Source organism: Sinohyriopsis cumingii, chromosome 14 (genome assembly GCF_028554795.1).
Source record: "Sinohyriopsis cumingii isolate HCF-2022 chromosome 14, ASM2855479v2, whole genome shotgun sequence".
NCBI classification, from domain to species: Eukaryota; Metazoa; Mollusca; class Bivalvia; order Unionida; family Unionidae; genus Sinohyriopsis; species Sinohyriopsis cumingii.
The window spans coordinates 100,031,244-100,044,071 of NC_142974.1; positions in this window are offsets into that span (position 1 = coordinate 100,031,244).

A 12,828-nucleotide genomic window follows, 5' to 3' on the forward strand; every position below is an offset into this window, starting at 1 on the left:
TCATCCTGAATAGATGGTGGTATCACCGTGGAAGTTTCACTGAAAGACTTCGTATGATATCTAGTTGAGACTAAATGAAAATGGTGCCGATGTGATTTCCAATTTATCCGCCAATGTGGTCATATCTAAAATCTTTTAATTTTACTCATCCTTAATGGATGGACATATCAGCATGGAGTTTTCAATGAAACACTTTTTGTGATTTCTACAAAGCCCTAAGTTAAAATGGTGCTGATCTGTCGTCCAGTATAGCCACCACCACAGCCGTCTCAAAAATTGTGTTATTACTAATCCTTCTGAATGGATCGTTTCATTAAGCTGATGTTATCGTTAAAAGGCGTCTAAAGGTCTCTGGTTAATCATCAGTTGAAATTGTGTAGATCTGATCTCCAATATGGTCGGCATCTGTAAACAACTTTCACTATTTCCCTCAAAAGGTTTAGATTTCAAGCAAGTACCAACAGTGATTAAAATGCCAGAAGACTATCATCGCTTAACATCGTTTGTGGTCGTTACAAGTTGAACTGGAAAGAGGTCTCTTAGTTCAGATCGAGTATAAATAAGTATTTGTTTTAAATTGAATACATTAGCCTTCAGAACCATTGACCTTCTATGTTTCTAAAAGATAAAGTCTGTAACTTTTAGGAAGCTATCAAATAACAATAATCAAACCTGTATTGTATAAAGGATAATACATGCGATTAGTGTCTCTTTAATCGTAAAGATAAAGGCACGTCTATACAAAGTTTATTTCAACTTTACATCTATAGGTAAAACTACATTTATACAAACATCAATGTACGAAGAAACAAGGCAGTAATAATAGCTTCCAAAGATTTTTATTTAAATTTATAAAGTATTGGTCAAACACAAAACAGCTATATCCTTTACACTTATTGTTAAACGATGTCATGGGCTTTCTAACATACATTTATTTTCTATGTTTTACTAGTAACAAGAATGCATTCTGCATAATGGATTTTGTTCACACACCAATCTATCATCAATGATATTACACAGAAGAGACTGGAAATAATTAAGTTTAGTGTGTCCATACATTCAAAACGACACAAAAACTAATATAAGCTTCACACACTTTTTATTACATTTATTTTTTGCAAATAAGTAGTAAATTCATTTGTCAAAATAATAAGGTTCATTTTTTAAATAGTGGATAGAGAACAATAAACAAAATATGAAAGTCGAAAACTGGAATAAAACCTATAGTTTCAGTTAAAGAAGTTTCACCAATATTGATATGAAAACAAAATGAGATAAACCATACCTTAATCATAAAATTAACGCAGGCTCCACCACTACTCACTTTCCTTACAGTATTAAAAGTTGTAAATAAACAGTTTTGTAAATACATACTGACATAGGTAATGATCCTCATTTCATGAAAATGTTTATTAGTACTTGCAGCACAATTTCGAACCGATTTTCAAGTCTTCATGAAGTTTAAATATAAGATCCTCGTTCTGCTTATATGTATTGAAGTAAGGCCTTTAACGTGTCACTGAATACTTTGTTTTGCATCAGATGTATTAAAGAAGGTCCACATTATACGAAATACGTCATTTGCCGACTTTCTACTCATAGAAATGTAAAATGTTCCATGTTTGCAATAGGCGTAGATGCTCTAAAGATACGCAGCTCTTTCTACTCTGGCACCCAGATGCGTCCAAAGACAACATCCTTAACTTGGCCTTTCTCTGTAACCATAACATTTCTATCTTCTCTTTTTGGAAGGGCGTTAGAAAGCACTACTCCATCTTCTGCTATGATTGTAACGTACACAACATCCGTACTTCTTGTATCAACGTCGAATCTCAAAAATTCATTCGGCAGAATCCTTGTGAACTCCGTCTTGATTTTATTCCATTCAAACGTACGTTCGACAGACACACTTCCAGAGCCACTTGGGCCACCCATTCCTCCAACTGATATACTCCCTGCATAATTTTCGGCTAGGACATAACTCCGCTCTGCATCGCATTTCACCCAAATGGTGTGGTGATATGCATTAGCTACATGAGTAGATGATATGTTCCCTCCCATGGTGTGATGACAAGCTTGCTTGTAATATTTTCGACCTGGAAAGATATTGTTTCTAAATCAGGTTTTATATGCCTTTATATCATAATGATGATATAATAAACAATTCACGCGACGTTTCAAGCTGTCTATACAGAGATTTTAATCCTCTAAGAAAAGGACTTTCCACATTTGCCAAGCCTATCTCTATTCGCTCAATATAAACCAATGAGCGGGGCTCTCATATCATTGCAAATTCAGTCAGGTGGAAACAACTCAGAAATGTTATACTCTTGATATCTCATTGTAGAATCATCTATCGATAATTTCGGATTTAAAATACATACACAAGTAACAAAATTTATACCGAAATTTTTATTAAAGCAGTTAGCCAGAATCTAACACAAACTACAAAAAGACAGAAAGATAAACAGATAAAGAAAGAAAGAAGAACAAAACAAAGGACAAAATATACATTCATTAAATAATTACAGATGCAAAAACGTAATTTAAGGAAGAAAAGCCACATGATTGCATGCTAGGAAGAAATCTAAACAATTTAAGATCTTAAAGGTAAGAAGTACTATTAAAAATGATGGGAATCATAGGTTTTTCAGAGTGTGACTGGAAGAGTTTTTGCCTTCTTCAGAAGCAATATTTTATAACGGGTTGAAAGTATAATAAATTTTAGTGCCTTGAAAGAATACGGTATATCAATACTGCGCTTGCTTCCAGATCACGGGGTTTATCTATATTAAGTGTTCCATGTCATGAATGTTCATTGTTTGTTTTTTGTTATTTTCTTCATTTATAATTCTATTTTTTTTTCTCAATAAAAACGACAAGAGGAGGAAAATCATGAGAAAAGTGTTATATTCCCTTTTAATTACTAACATGACTGCCAATGTGGCAGTAGTTGAAACCCATTGACAGGAGTAGTTCTATTATCAAATACTTGTACCAGTATTGTGGTATTATTTTCCGGTGGTGGAAGGTTGGGGGTGTGTTGTACGTTTGCCATTCCGTGTTATGTATATGTAGTTGATGTAAGGATTTATCTTTATGTATATTAAATAATTTCCGTTTGCTATATACATCTTCTCTGAAATTGTATTTTAATGTTACATTCATCTCCTATACTTGCATTTTATATATACAGCTCTTTTTGCATTCCACGATATAATTATTAAGATATATACAGACTTGATAGATCAATAGATCAATAAATAAATAAACTTATAAATTAATCAATAAATACATACATACATAAAAGATTTCGTGGGTTTAATTCAAGGTCGGATCGTTAGAAGAATATCATGTTGTTTTTAAGCATTTTGTTAAAATTGATTGATCAATAAGAAATGGTTCAACTATGTTGGTATGGTCAATCGGTTTACTTTTTTCTTATTAAACGAGATTATTTTTGTGATATGTATTTATTTATAGTATCATTTAAATGTAGAGCATTATAAACGGATGAGACTAATTTTTTTATCAAACAGTTTGCTAATATTTAGAGGTGGAACTCTTATGCAGGCGCCTATCCAACAAATAATATATACATTGATGTAGTCTCCAACCATTCTAACAAGAGCTGTTTTTATATATAAAGTGCGCAATCACGGATCCTATTCCTTTGAGTTAAAATTGCTAGTCGCCTAGATGTGTATTTCGATATTGATATTGTCATCATCCAGCGCCCCTTGACGATTTGAGTATTGAAAGTAGATAGGAAAATTATAAAATTGTCTGTTCTTATCCATTTAACATTTTCAGATGATAAGGATTTTTGGATGTAATTTTTAATCTACAGGTACATTTTAAATTTATCAATAAATACCTATAAATTTCATAACTACTCAAAATACGCTCGAATCCTGGATCACTCAGTTGTTTAAGGAAAACACTTGATTCCCTGAACAAATATGTTGAAAATGCAGCATTTCCACATTCCCTTCGAGTACAATTCCGAATCACCAATATTGGTTGCGTAAAATTTAAAATAGTAATATATATATATATATATATATATATATATATATATATATATATATATATATATATATATATATATATATATATATATATATTAATGTTTGTTTCTGGATATTAGTATATATATATATATATATATATATATATATATATATATATATATATATATATACATATCGGACATGCTACTTAATGCCTTCCCCGATTTAATCAACCGTCATTCAATTCAAGCGATTTATTTCTGCAGATGGCATGTTTATTATACGTAGAAAATCGCTTGACTATCACCTTGGTCGCTGACAATTAAGTCAACTTCAAGTAGCCTTAATGGCAGATCTTTCAGGAAATGTCTATTTTTAAAATACAATTCATGAAACTAATTTTATTTAAGAAATCATTAAGAAGTCATTTTAATCCTTATGAAAAATTCCTTAAATGACGAAGATAAATGTTTTTTTAGATAGTTCAAATTGAGAAAAACTACTTAAAGAGTTCCGCTCGAAGTGCAAAGGATGATGGCACCGCTGCCTTGTGGATAACTTCGGGAGAAGGAAAGGCTACGGGAGTAAACCCAGACAGACAGTCCGGATTCCGACTTCCATCCGGCAGTTCGTGCATCCAAACTGGTGTCAAATGTCAGGCTCAGCATTCCTTTCGACCCCGCCAGTAAAGGACGAGAAGGGGATCCTCACGGTAGCCAAGGATCTCTATACTCCACGCCCAGGCTTGCGCCCTGGAGAGGCCACTCAAGCCTAGCTTCTGAGTGCGGCAACAACACGGAAGCTGGCAGTCTACAGGTTATAAGTCTCACCCGATTGGCGATGGGAAGGGGAGCGATGGATTAGCTTTGACTGTGGGAGGGATCATTGCGTCCCATTGGCCGAGCCGACTACGTCCCGCCTCAAACCGGACAGCCTGCGGTCAGTAAGGTGTCGCAATTTATGCCTCATCCAGTGGGTGCCTGGAGCTCAGTGTATTACTCAGTATGACAAGCAGACGGAAAATACGCACCAGAAAAAAATAACAAGAAACCAACAAAGAGGACTCCAGCTCTTCGAGTCGCAATCTTAAACGTGCGAACCATGTGCACAGGCATCTCTGACGACCTCATGGCGTTAGACGACACCAGAAAGACGGCCATCATCGACAGAGAGCTCACCATACTAAATGTCAGCATAGCTGCCCTCTAGAAAACCAGGTTCGCCTCCAGCGGCTCTGTCAGAGAGGAAAACTGCACCTTCATCTTCAAGGGTCGAGAACCTAAGGAGCCCAGCCAGCACGGGGTTGGCTTCGCCATCAAAAACACCCTCCTGGCCTCTGTTCTGCTTCCCTCAAGGGGCACTGAGCGTCTCTTGTCTATCTACCTTGCCACTGCTGCATGTTCAGTCAGCCTTTTCAGTGTCTACGATCCAAACCTCACGTCTTCAGAAGACTGAAAGGATCAGTTATGTGGGCAGCTAGACGAACAGATCAAAGGATGCCCTAAAACCAAGCCACTATAACACCTCATTGACTGTAATGCCAGAGTAGGTACGGACTACGAGTCATGGCTAACTGCTTCGGAAATCATGGAACTAGAAGGACCATCGAAAACGGTAATAGACTGCAGGAGCCGTGCACCTACCATGACCTGTGCGTTACAAAAACCTTATTGTTGTGCAAGCCACAACACAAAGTGTCATGCAAACACCCCAGGTCTCATCGATGGCACCAGCTCAAATTTTTCATCACCAGGCCAACTGCCTTGAACAGCGTCCTCACCACCAGAAGCTACCATATTGCAAAGTGCGAATCCGACCACGCCCTCGTGATCAGAAGGGTGTGCGTACATCCACACACATTACACCGCTCCAAACCAAAATGACACCCTCGCATCAACACTGCGCAGATGTCGGTCCCATCGGGTGTGGAGGACTATGTGTACGCTTTGGACCAGGCTCTCCAGGACCTGCCAGAGCACGAAGACACAGCCAAGAGGAACGCCATGATGGGTACCATCTACATCACAGCTATATCCACATTTGGCATGAAGGTACGGCATAGTCAGAACAGGTTCAACGCACACCTTTCAAGGATGGAACAAATAATCGAGAACAAACAAAAAGCCTGCATAACTTACAAAACATGCACCAATGAACGGACGCATGTTACCCTCAGACGTGTCTGAAGCACCACTCAACGCATCGTTAGACATTGCGCGAACTAGTTGTGTCAGCAACTGTGTGAAGGAGTTCAACACAGTGCTAAGTTTGGAAACATCCATTGCATGTATAGTGGCATCAAGAGGGCCCTAGGCCCTACAGTGTAAGGGGTAGCCCAAATGAAATAGCTGACGGGATAGATGATCAAAGAACGTGAGCAAAAGATGTTCAGATGGGTCGAGTACTGCTCAGAGTTGTACTTCCGAGAAACGTCAGTCATCATTGTGGCCCTTAGCAGCATACATAAACTGCCCACCATGGCGAAACTCGACAAAGGGCCCACCTAAGAGAAGATCAGCAAAGCCATTGACTCTCTCCCGAACGACAAAACTTCAGGAAGCGCATCATCTCGCATAAAGCTATCAAACGTGGGAAACCATCATTGCTTCAGCCGCTGCATGAGCTACTCTGCCTTTGCTGAGAGGAAGGAGCAGTCCCCAAGACATGCGCGACGCAACGATTGTGACACTTTTATACAAACAAGTGGGACCGCAATGACTGTAACAATTGCAGAAGGATCTCACTCCTGAGTATCTTCGACAAAGTGTACGTCCGCATACTCTTCAACAGGCTACAGCTGCTACGGACCGTGTGTACCCGTAATACCAGTGCGGCTTCAGAGCAGGCAAATCAACAACAGACATGATCTTTTCCCTCCGACAACTCCAAAAGAAGAGCAGAGAGCAAGGTCAGCCCTCTACATGACGTTCATCGATCTCACCAAGGCTTCGAATTTTCTGCAGGAAGGACCTATTTGAACTTCTCAGGAAGATCGGCTACCCCCAAAACTCCGCAGCATGATAATTGTTCCATGACGATATCAAGGGATCCTCCTCAGACTCCTTCCCAATCAATAGCGATGTGAAGAAAGGCAGCGTTCAGACTCCGACCCTTTTTGGGATCTTCTCCCTGCTCTTGTCCTACGCCTTCGACTGGTCCACTTTTAGCGTATATCTGCACATAAGGTCCGACGGGAGGCTGTTCAATCTAGCACAACTGCAATCAAAGACCAAAGTGAGCTCGCTGCTCATTAGGGGGATAATCTTTGCTGACATTGCGTCTCTGATGACCCACACCTAGGATGCCCTACAGAGACTGGGAGACAGTTTCGAAGATGCCTGCTCACCATCAGCCTGAAACAGACAAACGACAGCGTACAAGATGCCAGCAATGCCCATCCATCAGAGTCGATGGTGTCTCCCTGGTAGTAGGCAACAACCTTACTTGCCTGGGATCAACCATCAGCAATACTCTCTCGCTCGATGTGGAGCTGGACAGAGGTCTTGGAAAGGTAGACACCAGCATGGCCCGACTAACGAAGCAGGTGTTGGAAAACAACGCGCTGACAATGCACACAAAGATCCAAGTTTACCGGGCTTGCGTTCACAGCACCCTCCTATATGGAAGTGAGACCTGGAGCACCTACATGAGGCAAGAACACAGGCTCAACTCCTTCCATATACGGTGCCTAAAACGCATCCTGAAAATCAGCTGTCAAGACCTCCCCCACACAGCGAGATCATGCAGCGTGCACGTATCCCGTGCTTGTACTTCCTGCTGAGCAAGCACAGCCTCCGATGGCTGCGACACGTCCGACGCATAGAGGATGGGAGGAGGCCAAAGGACAACTGGCCACTGGCATCAGAAGAGTCGGCCGCCCCTTACTCCGTTTCAAGGATGTGGGCAAGAGGACATGAAAGCATGCGACATTTTACCCGATGGCTTGTACGTGCAGGCCGAGCACCGAGTCACCTCGACACATACGGTCATCAAGGGCATAGCAGTCTTTTATGTGAGGGTGAGGTCAGCTGGCAGCAGAGAAACGTGAGAGAAAGAAGAGTGCGGCATACGACCGCACAGCCACAGCAGACGATGCCAAACCCCCGGAGACAGACGGTACTCCACGGGCGCTACTCTCATAATCTCCAGATACTGAGCCGCCAATGACGACTTAAAGTGTTGTCATTGCAGCACTCTCCTGCACATTACATTTAACTAGACTAGTAAATATATTTGTCTTCCCTAGGAATCAGTCGTGTTTGTTGAAGATTATGCTTATGTTTTCGAGCTCTTAAAGTACATATTACTTTCCGGAAGATCATTCAGTTCACGGAAACCCACGATTCATTTCTTTGAAAAAATGTGGTAGATAGAATCATAATTGCAAGGAGATATGGACGTTTAACCAGGAACTAAATTTACTACGAGGCGTGCAAGTACAAAAATGTAACCATCTATCTTCTAAATGTTTCACTAATTTATCTTAAAACCAACTGGCATGCTAAATTAAATAGTCATGTCATAGTAAAGGATGCTATGTTCTCAAGAAAATAAAACTTTCTAATTATGTAAAGAGGTAACTTTGAAAGCAGTTTTTTTTTTCTTCAAATCTATATTTGTTTTGTTTTGTAGCGTTATTTAATATAAATATTGCGAAAAATAATGGAAGTACATTTTTCTTCAAAACCTCAATTGATGAAATGGATAGGACGTTAACAAAGTAGCTTTTTGTAAATATATTATGTAAAGATCTATTAAAATTAGAAAAATACATTTCCGTTTATGTAGTATTCAATTCTATTGATACAAAGTGCATGGAATGTCAGTGATATATTTTAATATACTGAAGTTACGACCTAGTCTATAACCCGACATGTGTAATTGCATAAGATGGAGTGATGTAACATAATGATAATAACCCTCAAGCCATGTGTAACCAAACATACATTGATGTGATTAGTGTACATGTTTTCTCTGTTCTTTATTAGATTTGTTTGTTTGTTTGTTTTAGTTTTTTTCGAACCCAGATGTTTTTGGCTGTTTTTATTATTTTTGTAGAAGAGTACTCTTTTGTCGGACTGTGCCACATAGATATAATATAACAAATGAATATGCAACCGGCACACGCCCCATAAATTGAACTGCGTACCCTACATATATAGCATAGCTCATATCCCATGGGGCATTACAACTATTTTCCGTTCCCAGTGCGAACTGCTGAATATGCGCGGCAATGCATCTGGGAGGTGGGTATTTCTTTCTTATTGAAATCAAAACCAATCCTGCCAAAGTCAGCTTCGTTGGTAGATAAAACTTTTACTTATTCAATGTTAGAATTGTATAAAGAAATATAGACATGCATTCATGTTTCCATTGATTTATGTATACTTGATTATATGTTATGAATTTAGCAATGAACATTATAAATAATATTCTGAACTTTTCGGATAGGCCTCACAGCAACCAAATAATAAGTCCCAAATATTTCATTTCATGTGAGTGTGATACATACATTGTTTAACAGAAGCAATATAGAAAATATATTCATTGTTGAATTGCAAAATAATTTTATATTTCAAATAATAAAATTGATTAGACTTATGTATTTATCATGAAAATTGTCCCTGATAAAAGGAAATGCGGAAAACGATATGGATCCATCTGTTTTAGTGCCACTTGAGCATAAAGAAATAAGATGATTTCATTGCTATGTCTCTTTCGCCGCGAATATGTATCATTCCACTCAAATTACATTGTTTCGGCTTAAGTGACTTTGCTGATTTACATCAACTGAGAATGTTCTGATAATCACAGCAGTACAAGTTCTCTTACCGACAATATTTTCAATGTTTAGCGCAGTTGTGCATATTCGTGATGCTTAATTGTATCGGTGAGTGACAATATCCTTAAAATTATATATATATATATATATATATATATATATATATATATATATATATATATATATATATATATATATATACAGAAATTTAACAGGAACCATTTCGTAAAATTAATCCGGGATCCTATAAAATCATACGAATAATGTACATTATGAAGACTGCTCCGAGTAAATAGCTAATCACGGTTTGTGTAATGTCCTCCCATTCATCAAATTCGAGCAAAGTTTTGTATGTGACGCAAATGCTAATGTCTTATTTTTATTACATTATTTCATGTTTTATTCTGTATTTTTCTCCTCTTTGTCTTTATAACTATAACGAAGAGTCTAAAACGTAGAATATTTAAATATTTTAATGACGGAAGCTTTCATATCTCTCTCTCTCTCTCTCTCTCTCTCTCTCTCGATCAATCGATCGATCAGCTTTAATCTCTCTTTCTAGAAGCGTTATATCTCTTTATGATCTCTTTAACCTTGTTTGAGTCATTGTATTAAATTACAACAAATCCCGTTAACTAAATATTATAGATTTCAATGATTTGAACCTTGAAGAATTTAAACACATTTGGGAGAATATGTTTGTCGGCTGTGACGTGTTAATGTAAATGGAGATACACGGGTAATGACTAGAAGGTTTTGTGCGTCTGTTTATCGTCCGTACCTCTTGATATTTACGATCTAGCCACTGAGTTTTTAGTCTCTACTAGTTTGTTCTTACATAACTAACTGCATGGTGGTTTTCGTGTGTATTAGTGGAAATAACTTTACTCCAGTTGATTCAGTATTATTTACCCCTGTGTTTAAACACAATTCCAAACAAATTGTTCCTTCACTTATATTTTAAAAGTTGAGTGATATAACGTAAACTAAAGAGTAAGGAAAACAACGATCATTATACTGTAAATCCTATCAAGTTTGTAATTGATGTGTTATTCAGGGTACACATTATAAATTCTTCTTTCAAATCGTCATGCATATGACCTTGAGACGTGATATGCCTCATATTCAGGGTGTCATGCACACATGAGTCACGTGCGAATACTATGAAGAGTAAATTTACCTCTCACCTTCCAGCTAGATCTCTCTCTCTCTCTCTCTCTCTCTCGTCCCAAAAGGGACAAACAAAAATGCGTGGAAATGGGGGAGGTAGAGCGAATACAAGTGATGCAAATTTACAATAGCCAGTCGGGGCATGAAGTCAGTAAATAAATGCAAAGGCAAATGTAGATCAAGGTATTGCAAATCGTATCGTCATTCGACTTTTCCTCCTTGAAGTGTAATGCATATAAACAGTGTTGAGTCATTACCGTAATGTTCCTTCTGTATCAATTTTTTTCTTGGTTTTTGCGGGGGAGTGGCTGGATTTTTTGTTTGTTTTGCTTTTATTTAACCTTTGCAAATGTGTAAAATTGATAATTTCTGAATGTAATAGGTGTATCGATCCGAAATTTAAGGTACAACATTCAGGTCATTATCTGACATTGTATGCAGAAGAAATGTAATCATTCATGCATTTTGCGCGGACATGTTTTGATCTTTTGGAGACCGGTAAACATGATGTTATGAATAATAATGATGTAAACTTCTCAGATACTTTTCTTATTCACTGACGCACTAGCAACCCACAAGTCCTATGTCAATATTGATTAATAAGAGCAAAGAACTGCACATATCTAGCGTTGATTACAAAACTAAAAATTTCAGTTCAGCTTCTGGGTCCTTATAGCAAACATGAATACAAAATATATGCTAGCTGCATTTTTATATCAACGGTTTAATTCTATTTTTTCGTTTTTAAATAACCATCTCGTGTACGTACACAAGCAGTATCTCCCCATACACATCATCCTATATGAATACACCTAGCGGGATAGAACTAGTTTATTAAACGATCTCATGTAGTTACACGTAGATATAAGAATATACACATGATCGTATGTGAACCAGTTACCGCTTAATCGTAACTTCTTCCACTCCATGCATCCTATCTTCAACTGATAGAAGAAATATCTGCTTGTGATTTAGATTTCTAACGTAGCTTTAGCAATGTTAGTCATATCGCTATGATGTCTGCAGTGTGTCAGTTTATAGTGACGTCTATCAGTGGGACGTTATTTCGCAGACATGTAGCATCATGTCCCACCCAGTCACATCATCCTGATACCAGGCCGACCAGTTCAAACACTACCTTCTTAATGCTGAGAGTCAAACGAGGCAGCTGCTAGTACCATTTTGAGAAGTCTTTAATATGATTCTGGCGGTGTTTGTACCCGCGACGAATCGTATCCGAGGCGCAACGCACTAACTACTTAGGCCACCAGAGTTGTCAGAAAAATATAATCAGCACGTAATGCGATGTACAATTTGAGTTTACAACTAATTAAAACACAAGACAGACTTTATAATAATAATCTTTCTTGCGGTAAATGCCTCGGAGCTGCACATTCTGTGGACACTTACAGCACAAGCTGGAGAAAATTTAATGGCCGTGCTCATACACCCACCCATCATCTCAACTAGCCCTCAACCCCGTCCTTCAATTCCTATCTCAATATATATCATCTTTGTGTCAAATTATGGCAAAGCGCTGTCCCACTTCTGAGTTTATATGCTGAACATTATATTTAATAAATATATTTGAGTTTCTTTCTTTCTCGCTTTTAATAATTAGATGTGTGCAGAAATGTGTAATAATTAGATGTGTGCAGAAATGCGCATATACAAAATGCTTCAAAACATACGCGGTAATAGCAAGCAAACATCAATGCCATTACATGCTTCTCTCCATTTGCTAAATTTTATTTTTTGTTGAAAAACCGTGCTATATTTCCAAGATGGTAAAGATGTGAATCAGACATAAGTAGCCGCATGCCCTGTACATGTAATGTAGACATTTGATTAAATTCTGGCCAT